General features: G+C 39.5%; 1 protein-coding gene across 1 annotated transcript in view; it reads left to right on the top strand.

Moving 5' to 3' along the window:
• plcl2 (phospholipase C like 2) overlaps positions 1-12,454 on the top strand; it is an 84,393-nt gene that overhangs the window by 69,700 nt on the left and 2,239 nt on the right. The gene's annotated exons all lie outside the window — the stretch shown is intronic.

Here is a 12,454-nt window from a genome sequence, read left to right as displayed (position 1 = left end):
TTAAATTGCACCAGTGGCCCAAAGATGCGAAAGTGGCAAGAAATTGGACGTTTTTTTTTTTAAATTACCGTATTTTTCGGACTATAAGTCGCAGTTTTTTTCATAGTTTGGCCGGGGGTGCGACTTATACTCAGGAGCGACTTATGTGTGAAATTATTAACACATTACCGTAAAATATCAAATAATATTATTTATCTCATTCACGTAAGAAACTAGACGTATAAGATTTCATGGGATTTAGCGATTAGGAGTGACAGATTGTTTGGTAAACGTATAGCATGTTCTATATGTTATAGTTATTTGAATGACTCTTACCATAATATGTTACGTTAACATACCAGGCACGTTCTCAGTTGGTTATTTATGCCTCATATAACGTACACTTATTCAGCCTGTTGTTCACTATTCTTTATTTATTTTAAATTGCCTTTCAAATGTCTATTCTTGGTGTTGGGTTTTATCAAATACATTTCCCCAAAAAATGCGACTTATACTCCAGTGCGACTTATGTATGTTTTTTTCCTTCTTTATTATGCATTTTCGGCAGGTGCGACTTATACTCCGGTGCGACTTATACTCTGAAAAATACGGTACTGACTTTTTAAAACGCCGCTGTACGGAGCGGGACATATCCGGTAAAACACGGACGTAGGCCATACTTACCAACCCTCCCGATTTTTCCGGGAGACTCCCGAATTTCAGTGCCCTTCCCGAAAATCTCCCAGGGCAACCATTCTCCCGAATTTCTCCCGATTTCCACCCAGACAACAATATTGGGGGCGTGCCTTAAAGGCACTGCCTTTAGCATCCTCTACAACCTGTCGTCATGTCCGCTTTTCTTCCAGCGTGCCGGCCCAGTCACATAATATATGCGGCTTTTACACACACATAAGTGTATGCAATGAGGCATACTTGCCAACCTTAAGACCTCCAATTTCGGGGGGTGGGCGCGGGGGGCGTGGTTAAGAGGGGAGGAGTATATTTACAGCTAGAATTCACCAAGTCAAGTATTTCATATATATATATATATATATATATATATATATATATATCCCCGCGACCCCGAAGGGAATAAGCGGTAGAAAATGGATGGATGGATGGATATATATATATATATATATATATATATATATAAATATATATAAATAAAAGAAATACTTGAATTTCAGTGTTCATTTATTTACACGTATACACACACATAACACTCATCTACTCATTGTTGAGTTAAGGGTTGAATTGTCCATCCTTGTTCTATTCTCTGTCACTATATTTCTAACCATGCTGAACACCCTCTCTGATTATGCATTGCTGTGTGGCACGCACAAAAGTGCTTTCATCAAATGCACTATATGGCAGTATTGTCCTGTTTAAGATTGTCACAACATTGCTGTTTACGGCAGACGGACTGCTTTACTGTAGACGTTCTTTATATTGTGGGAAAGCGGACTCAGGTCCGCATGGAGCTGGAGGTGGCGTGGCCTCCAGCTCCGCCTGTATTTCGGGAGATTTTCGGGAGAAAATTTGTCCTGGGAGGTTTTCGGGAGAGGCGCTGAATTTCGGGAGTCTCCCGGAAAATCCGGGAGGGTTGGCAAGTATGCAATGAGGGAGGCCGTATAAACAACTTTAACACTGTTACAAATATGCGCCACACTGTGAATCCACACCAAACGAGAATGGCAAACACTTTTCGGGAGAACATCCACACCGTAACACAACATAAACACAACAGAACAAATACCCAGAACCCCTTACAGCACTAACTCTTCCAGGACGCTACAATATACACCCCCGCTACCACCAAACCCCGCCCCCTCATCTCCCGAATTCGGAGGTCTCAAGGTTGGCAAGTATGCTCTAGTATACTCTGGACTGAAGCTGTGTGCCTTCATTGTTTTTGTAGCTGTTGTTTTGAAGGGAATAAGCGGTAGCAAATGGATGGATGGATGGATGTTTTGAGGCATGTTTAAAAAAACATAATGCACTTTGTGACTTCAATAATAAATATGGCAGTGCCATGTTGGCACTTTTTTCCATAACTGGAGTTGAAGTTGTTCTCTTATTTTGGAAAACCTTGTTTTTGATTGATTGCTTGAAACTTGTATTAGTAGATTGCACAGTACAGTACATATTCCGTACAATTGACCACTAAATGGTAACACCCCAATAAGTTTTTCAACTTGTTTAAGTCGGGGTCCACGTTAATCAATTCATGGTAAAGTTACATTGTTTAATGCATCCAGCGGGGCATCACAATAAAATTAGGCATAATAATGTATTAATTCCACGACTGTATATATCGGTATCGGTTGATATCGGAATCGGTAATTAAGAGTTGGACAATATCGGGTATCGACAAAAAAAACATTATCGGACATCTCTAGTGAGAACCCATCATTCATTCACACCTGGTGGTGGTAAGCTACTTTCGTAGCCACAGCTGCCCTGGGGTAGGCTGACGGAAGCATGGCTGGTACTTTAACTTTAACTTGAACTAATTATCACACAAACACACCCACTAAGGGCCTAATTTACTAAAATCCAGACCCCGCGCGGTAAACAGCGTGTGTAAACAATACAATTGCGTCTACTATTAGTGAGCGTGTTTTGTGCGATTTACTGTGGTGCAGACCGCCTTATTTAAATAAATGAGGAATTTGCCTGTACTATGTGGGGCAATACCATGAAGACACTCATTTGCTGCACATTGGTGTCATCATGCTCTAATTGCTATGTTTTCAAACATGCAGGATCATCCGCCATTTTGCGGCGACCGGCAACAATAGAAGCTCTGCATATATTTCGGGACACAGAGGGTCCGCCGGCATTAAAAAAGAACACATTGACTAAAATGAAAACGGAAAGATTCCGCGACAGAGGCGGCGCCGTTCTGCAGCTGTTACACATCCTTCTTTCTTTTTTCCCTTTCCTTCCTTTTTTCTTCCCTTCTTTCCTTGTTTCTTCCCCTTCCTTCTTTATTTCTTCCTTCTTTACTTCCCTCATTCCTTTCTTCTTTTCTTTCTTCCTTCCTCTCTGTCCTTCTTTTCTTCTTTCCTTCATTTTATTTTTTCATTTTTTTCTTCCCTTCTGTCGTCCTTCTTTCCGTCATTTCTTTCCTCCCCTTTCTTCTTTTTGCTTTCCTCCTTCCTTTCTTGTTTATTTTTTTCATGTTTTCCTTTACTTTCTTTCTTCACCCTTCCTTTCTTGTTTCTGTCATTTATTTCCTTCTCTCCTTTCTTTCTTCTCTTCTTTCTTCATTTCTCTGTCCTTCTCTCCTTCATGTCTTCCCTTCCTTCTTTCCTTGTTTTTCCCCATTACTTCCTTCTTTAAGTAATTTCTTCCTTCTTTACTTCCCTCCTTCCTTTCTTCTTTTCCTTCTTCCTTCCTCGCTGTCCTTCTCTCCTTCTTTTCTTCATTCCTTCATTTTCTTCTTTCATTTTTTTCTTCTCTTCTGTCGTCCTTCTTTCCGTCATTTCTTTCCCCCCTTCCTTCTTTTTGCTTTCCTCTTTTATTTCTTGTTTCTTTTTTTCATTTTTTCCCATACCTTCTTTCTTCACCCTTCCTTCCTTGTTTCTGTCATTTATTTTCTTCTCTCCTTTCCCTTCCTTCTTTTTTATTTACCTCCTTTATTTCTTCTTTGCTTTCTTCCTTCCTCGCTGTCCTTCTCTCCTTCTTTTCTTCCCTCCTTCCTTCTTTGTTCTTTCATTTTTTTCTTCCCTTCTGTCATCCTTCTTTCCGTCATTTCTTTCCTCCCTCTTCCTTCTTTTTGCTTCCCGCCTTCCTTTATTGTTTCTTTTTTTAATGTTTTCCTTAACCTTCTTTCTTCACCCTTCCTTCCTTGTTTCTATCATTTATTTCCTTCTCTCCTTTCTTTCTTCTCTTCTTTCTTTCTTCCTCTCTGTCCCTCTCCTTCTTTTCTTCCCTTCATTCTTTCCTTCTTTCTTCCCACTTCCTTCCTTCTTTAAGTAATTTCTTCCTTCTTTACTTCCTTCCTGTCTTCTTCTCTTTCTTCCTTCCTCTCTGTCCTTCTTTTCTTCCTTCCTTCAATTTCTTCTTTCATTTTTTCTTCCCTTCTGTCGTCTCTATCCGTCATTTCTTTCCTCCCCCTTCCTTCTTTTTGCTTACCTCCTTCCTTTCTTGTTTCTTTTTTCCTTTTTTCCTTTACCTTCTTTCTTCACCCTTCCTTCCTTGTTTCTGTCATTTATTTCCTTCTCTCCTTTCCCTTCCTTCTTTTTTCCTTCCCTCCTTCCTTTCTTCTTTTCTTTCTTCCTTCCTCACTGTCCTTCTCTTCTTCATTTCTTCCTTCCTTCATTTTCTTCTTTCATATTTTTTTCTTCCATTCTGTCGTCCTTCTTTCCGTCATTTCTTTACTTCCCCTTCCTTTTTTTCCCTTTCCGCCTTCCTTTCTTGTTTCTTTTTTTTTCATTTTTTCCTTTACCTTCTTTCTTCACCCTTCCTTCCTTGTTTCTGTCATTTATTTCCTTCTCTCCTTTCCCTTCCTTCTTTTTTCCTTCCCTCCTTCCTTTGTTCTTTTCTTCCTTCCTTCCTCGCTGTCCTTCTCTCCTTCTTTTCTTCCCTTTTTTCTTTCCTTATTTCTTCCTCCTTACTTCCTTCTTTAAGTCATTTCTTCCTTCCTTCCTGTCTTCTTCTCTTTCTTCCTTCCTCTCTGTCCTTCTCTCCTTCTTTTCTTCCTTAATTTTTTTCTTCCCTTCTGTCGTCCTTCTTTCCGTCATTTCTTTCCTCCCCTTCCTTCTTTTTTCTTACCTCCTTCCTTTCTTGTTTCTTTTTTTCATTGTTTCCCTTACCTTGTTTCTTCACCCTTCCTTTTTTGTTTCTGTCATTTATTTCCTTCTCTCCTTTCCCTTCCGTCTTTTTTCCTTCACTCCTTTCTGTCTTCTTTTCTTTCTTCCTTCCTCTCTGTCCTCCTTTTCTTCCTGCCTTCATTTTTCTTAATTTCTTCCCTTCTGTCGTCTTTCTTTCCGTCATTTCTTTCCTTCCCCTTCCTTCTTTTTCCTTTCTACCTTCCTTTCTTGTTTCCTTTCTTCCTTCCTCTCTGTCCTTCTTTTCTTCCTTCCTTTAGCTGTTTTCTTTATTTACCTCTGCCTTTCTTTTCCTCACTCCTTTATTCTTTACTTTTCCTCTTTCTTTGCTTCCTTTTTTTTTCTTCCATCCACTTGAGCACTATTTACGCAACGACGTTTGCGTTGATTCATTTTCAGTGCATAGTAAATAATTCCCACTACACAAGCTATACACTGACTACTTTACAGTATATTCAGGATTACCTCCTGTAGTATTTTTCTCAACAAGATCCGTATGAGAAAATGTTTACAGGAGCATAACTGCTGTCGGGCAATTGCGTAACGCCGCCTTCGGTGTGGAGTTGTTAACGTAGAAGGAATCCTTCCCCGCTCGGAGGAAGTCGAGAGAATTGAGGTCAGCTGATGGAGTGCGTCCGCGTTAAACTCGACGTTTGCTGTCCTTGCAGAATCACACTGCGGAGAACGAGCTTCCCTCCTCATTGCCTGCCAGACTCTGTCCAGTGTTGCTAGGCAACCTCCCATCTGTGTGTCGGATGAACGTGTGCACCTTAAGCAGTCGTGAACGAGATGTCTACAGCACGCTTGTCGAGAAATATGTGACGTTTATTGAAGGTAAAGAGCATGAGGGAGGTCTTCTGCTGGTGTCAGACTCCACAGGCCATAAAATAACACGACCCCTCGCCTATTACGGCCGTTTCCCACCCGAGGGGGTCTCTCCTCGCGTTTCCATGGCAACCGCACCAACAGGCGCCGGGGGTCGAAGGGGGGCGGCGACTCCAGCCGACGGAAACGCCGCCGCCGGAAGCGGGACTGTGTTGCAGCTGAGCGTGCCGAAGAGCGTCGACGCTCCACGTGAAAGCAGCAGCGAGCGGGAATGCCGGAGAACGCCGCATGAAGCGGATCTTTGCTCTCTACAGCCACTCGGGGCGCTTCGTCGGTAAATGAACGTCGCACACGTGCGCTTCCCTCTTCCTCCTACGTTTCCTCGCTTTCCAGCTGGAGGCTTCTTTTGGGCAATAAAAAAGCAATAACAGTCTAATCCATTTGCACACTGCACACACACACACACACACACACACACACACACACACACACACACACACACACACACACACACACACACACACACACACACACACACACACACACACACACACACACACGTACTGGTTATCATTTGGAATGGGTACCAAGCTTTAGTTAGCTCATACATGTCTTTAAATCTCTGGATTGATGAAGTAATGTGCCGATCATTCTTACTGGGCACCCTGTGGAAAAAGAGTTACCGGTAATATGGTTCATGGGGACCAATTTTAAATAATTTTGCATAATTCACACAAATTTGTACGTGACTACTGAGGACAATTTATTATTATTATTTTTTTATTTTTATTTTTTTTTTTAAGTTCAAATTAAATATGACATGATCCTCAGAATACCGCACTACAGCTGTCCTCTTATAGGAAGTTTCACCACTTAAATGTTAAAGCAAATCCTGCATCTTCTGTGACATTACTGAAAACTGCTATTTAGCAGTAATGAAGTTGTCTGCAACTCCAACTACCATATATCCAAACCCTGTTTCCATATGAGTTGGGAAATTGTGTTAAATGTAAATATAAACGGAATACAATGATTTGCAAATCCTTTTCAACCCATATTCAGTTGAATATGCTACAAAGACAACATATTTGATGTTCAAACTGATAAACATTTTTTTTTTTTTTGCAAATAATCATTAACTTTAGAAATTTGATGCCAGCAACGCGTTACAAAGAAGTTGGGAAAGGTGGAAATAAATACTGATAAAGATGAGGAATGCTCATCAAACACTTATTTGGAACATCCCACAGGTGTGCAGGCTAATTGGGAACAGGTGGGTGCCATGATTGGGTATACAAGTAGATTCCATGAAATGCTCAGTCATTCACAAATAAGGATGGGGCGAGGGTCACCACTTTGTCAACAAATGCGTGAGCAAATTGTTGAACAGTTTAAGAAAAAACTTTCTCAACCAGCTATTGCAAGGAATTTAGGGATTTCACCATCTACGGTCCGTAATATCACCAAAGGGTTCAGAGAATCTGGAGAAATCACTGCACGTAAGCAGCTAAGCCCGTGACCTTCGATCCCTCAGGCTGTATTGCATCAACAAGCGACATCAGTGTGTAAAGGATATCACCACATGGGCTCAGGAACACTTCAGAAACCCACTGTCAGTAACTACAGTTGGTCGCTACATCTGTAAGTGCAAGTTAAAACTCTCCTATGCAAGGTGAAAACTGTTTATCAACAACACCCAGAAACGCCGTCGGCTTCGCTGGGCCTGAGCTCATCTAAGATGGACTGATACAAAGTGGAAAAGTGTTCTGTGGTCTGACGAGTCCACATTTCAAATTGTTTTTGGAAACTGTGGACGTCGTGTCCTCCGGACCAAAGAGGAAAAGAACCATCCGGATTGTTATAGGCGCAAAGTTGAAAAGCCAGCATCTGTGATGGTATGAGGGTGTATTAGTGCCCAAGACATGGGTAACTTACACATCTGTGAAGGCGCCATTAATGCGGAAAGGTACATACGGGTTTTGGAGCAACATATGTTGCCATCCAAGCAACGTTACCATGGACGCCCCTGCTTATTTCAGCAAGACAATGCCAAGCCACGTGTTACATCAACGTGGCTTCATAGTAAAAGAGTGCAGGTACTAGACTGGCCTGCCTGTAGTCCAGACCTGTCTCCTATTGAAAATGTGTGGCGCATTATGAAGCCTAAAATACCACAACGGAGACCCCCGGACTGTTGAACAACTTAAGCTGTACATCAAGCAAGAACGGGAAAGAATTCCACCTGAGAAGCTTAAAAAATGTGTCTCCTCAGTTCCCAAACTTTTACGGAGTGTTGTTAAAAGGAAAGGCCATGTAACACAGTGGTGAACATGCCCTTTCCCAACTACTTTGGCACGTGTTGCAGCCATGAAATTCTAAGTTAATTATTATTTGCAAAAAAAAAATTAAGTTTATGAGTTTGAACATCAAGTATCTTGTCTTTGTAGTGCATTCAACTGAATATGGGTTGAAAAGGATTTGCAAATCATTGTATTCCGTTTATATTTACATCTAACACAATTTCCCAACTCATATGGAAACGGGGTTTGTAGAAGGATGGACAATTCTGAATGTGAATCATACTTTAAGGTAATAATGTTTTATAATCATGCTATATGAAAATGTCATCCTAAGGAACACTAAACCAGATTTTGTTTTTAGAAAAATATCACACACGCACACACACACACACACACACACACACACACACACACACACACACACACACACACACACACACACACACACACACACACACACACACACACACACACACACACACACACAGAGTGAGAGGACAGGAATTCTGCAGAATGCGGTCACAGCAAAGTGTTTACCCTGCATTTTCTCACACATATGAGCTGGCTGTCACTAAGGGTGGGCGACACACAATCAGCATTTTTTTTTGCAAATTTGTAGATTTTTGATTTTAAAAAAAAAGTTATATATTTTTTTTAGGTTTTTTTCAATGGAAATTCACCCAAAGCAAATAATTAATAAATACATGATAATAGGCTAGTACGGTATACCGGTATTACGGTACTAATGAATAATAATTTACCGTATTTTCAGGACTATTAGGCGCACTTAAAATCCTTTTTTTTTCCTCAAATCTTGACAGTGCGCCTTATAACCCGGTTTGATTGATTGATTGATTGATTGATTGAAACTTTTATTAGTAGATTGCACAGTACAGTACATATTCCGTACAATTGACCACTGAACGGTAACACCCGAATAAGTTTTTCAACTTGTTTAAGTCGGGGTCCACGTTAATCAATTCATGGTACAAATATATACTATCAGCATAATACAGTCGTCATACAAGTTAATCATCAGAGAATTTTTTACAATCCGGGGGATGAGATGTGGAGGGGTTTGGGGGGTAATGTAAGGTGCACCTAATGTAAGGAATACGTTTAGTTGAGCTTACTCACTTCGAAACTATTTTATATGGTACATGTTGTAATGATAAGTGTGAGCAGTAGATGGCAGTCAAACATAAGAGATATGTGTAGACTGCATTATGATTGCAATATGACTCAAGGAAACAACACCAACATTTTAAATGTTCCATTGAAAATATAGAGCATTACACACGGCGCTCAAAAATATAGCAAAATGTTTTACTAGGACTTTGGTATGCTATGAAGCCGCACCGCTTGAATAATTGTCGACGCATTAAACAAAGGAGTATTATTATGGTGTGTGTATAAGGTAAGATATATTATCTGGCGTTTTGTTTCGCAACATTATGCAAAAGCAACTTTTCTTACCTTCTGGTACCCGCTGATTTGTATTTGGGATCTGCATAAACCCTGAAAAACTGCACGTCCGCCTTTGTAGTCCGTGCCGACACCGTAGTCGAATAAGCTTCTTCTTTTTCTCTATCTTCTGATGTGACATTCATCCTCCACTGTTGCCATTTATAATATAAAGTAGTGTAAAGTTCTTACTTATATCCGTCAGTACACTCGCCATGAAAGCGATAAAACATACCGGTGTAGTGAGTTTACATTATTCACTCAAGGAACTTTAGTTATTAAAGAGTTCCGGTCTGACGTTTTTTCACGGGACACATTTCCGGTGTTGTTGTTTCCGGATGAGGAGATGCTGCTCCGTTATTGATTGAAGTAAAGTCTGAATGTCATTAAAACAGTTAGCGCCATCTTTTGACACTTCTTCCACTCCCGTCCTTGCACGCTACACCAATACAAACAAAGATGGCGGGGAGAAGGCGCTGCCGAAGGTGAGCCATGTAAATAAGACCGCCCACAAAACGGCGCATTCGGAAGTGACTGTCAGAAAGCGACTTGAAGATGATCTATAAAACATCATCTATGCAACATTTTGACCAAAGAACCACCATTACATGTTATGTAGACCACAAGGAAATATTTTACATTTAGAAAAAAACAATAATAATATGACTCCTTTAATCCGGTGCGCCTAATATATGAAAAAAAATTCAAAAATAGACCATTCATCGGCAGTGCGCCTTATAATCCGGTGCGCCCTATGGTCCGGAAAGTACGGTACTTTAATGTTATGTTGATCGTTTAATTTTTCTTTTTCTTCCTTTGTTTGTTTTTTTAATAAATGAAATAAATAAATGAACTAAACTAACGAATTTAAAAAAAGTACTGTACTGCCTTTCAAAAATACCGGTACTTTAAAAAATAATAAAAATGGACATGATGGCGTGCCACGGTGACATTGCCGGTAATAAGAGCCGAGGCACATGTGAGTCAACACACACACAGAGCACTTACAAGCAGAAACAGGCTGGAGATAGAAGAGGGACTATGGACATATTTTGGCTTAAAAGCTAACGATAAAGATGAACCTATAAACACTGCTTTAAAACATAGCTAGCTAGCGGCTAACGCCCCTCCACAGTGTTTTAGCTACTTCTAAATCACTAATCCTCGCCTCCATGGCGACAAATAAAGTAAGTTTCTTACAAGTATCATCCCTGCAGGACGAGGAATAGCTAAACATGCTTCACTACACACCGTAGGAGGATACAATAGCTAACCTATAACAGCAAGCTAGTCACTGTCGACATTTTATCCACCTGTTCCCAGTGCCACCCACACTGGTTTAAATGTAACTTAGATAGCGCTATATGTCTCCATGGCGACAAATAAAGTACGTTTCTTACAAGTATCATCCCTGCAGGACGAGGAATAGCTAAACATGCTTCACTACACACCGTAGCTCACTGCCGTCACAATGTAAACAAACGCCATTGGTGGGTCTACACCTGAAATCCACTGTAATGATACCAAGTACAAGAGCGTATGTAGTAGATACTACTTTGATTACATCGATATTTTTTATCGTCACAAAATCTTTTTTCAAAATTCTTGGGCACTAATACACCCCCATACCATCACAGATGCTGGCTTTTCAACTTTGCGCCTATAACAATACGGATGGTTCTTTCCCTCTTTGGTCCGGAGGACACGACGTCCACAGTTTCCAAAAACAATTTGAAATGTGGACTCGTCAGACCACAGAACACTTTTCCACTTTGTATCAGTCCATCTTAGATGAGCTCAGGCCCAGCAAAGCCGACGGCGTTTCTGGGTGTTGTTGATAAACGGTTTTTGCCTTGCATAGGAGAGTTTTAACTTGCACTTACAGATGTAATGACCAACTGTAGTTACTGGCTGTGGGTTTCTGAAGTGTTCCTGAGCCCATGTGGTGATATCCTTTACACACTGATGCTGCTTGTTGATGCAGTACAGCCTGAGGGATTGAAGGTCACGGGCTTAGCTGCTTACGTGCAGTGATTTCTCCAGATTCTCTGAACACTTTGATGATATTACGGACCGTAGATGGTGAAATCCCTAAATTCCTTGCAATAGCTGGTTGAGAAAGGTTTTTCTTAAACTGTTCAACAATTTGCTCACGCATTTGTTGACAAAGTGGTGACCCTCGCCCCATCCTTGTTTGTGAATGACTGAGCATTTCATGGAATCTACTTTTATACCCAATCATGGCACCCACCTGTTCCCAATTTGCCTGTTCACCTGTGGGATGTTCCAAATAAGTGTTTGATGAGCATTCCTCAACTTTATCAGTATTTATTGCCACCTTTCCCAACTTCTTTGTCACGTGTTGCTGGCATCAAATTCTAAAGTTAATGATTATTTGCAAAAAAAAAAAAAAAGTTTTATCAGTTTGACCATCAAATATGTTGTCTTTGTAGCATATTCAACTGAATATGGGTTTAAAATGATTTGCAAATTATTGTATTCTGTTTATATTTACATCTAACACAATTTCCCAACTCATATGGAAACGAGGTTTGTATATATATATACATATATATGTACGTTTGTATGTATGTATATGTATGTATTTATATATATGTATGTATATATGTATGTATGTATGTATATATGTATATATATGTATGTATGTATCTATATATGTATATATATATATATATGTATGTATGTGTATATGTATGTATGTATATATATATATATATATGTATGTATATATGTATGTATGTGTATGTGTATGTTTATGTATGTTTGTATGTATGTATGTATATATATATATATATATATATATATATATGTATGTATATATATATATGTATGTATATATATGTACTGTATATATGTATGTATGTATCTACGTGTGTATATATATATATATATATATGTATATATACTGATATATATGTATATACAGTATATACTGTATATATGTATATATATATGTATGTATGTATCTATATATGTATGTATGTATGTATGTATATATATATATATATATGTGTATATATATATATA

This window comes from Nerophis lumbriciformis, linkage group LG04 (genome assembly GCF_033978685.3).
Source record: "Nerophis lumbriciformis linkage group LG04, RoL_Nlum_v2.1, whole genome shotgun sequence".
Classification (NCBI taxonomy): Eukaryota; Metazoa; Chordata; class Actinopteri; order Syngnathiformes; family Syngnathidae; genus Nerophis; species Nerophis lumbriciformis.
This window is presented reverse-complemented; position numbering and strand designations above follow the sequence as displayed.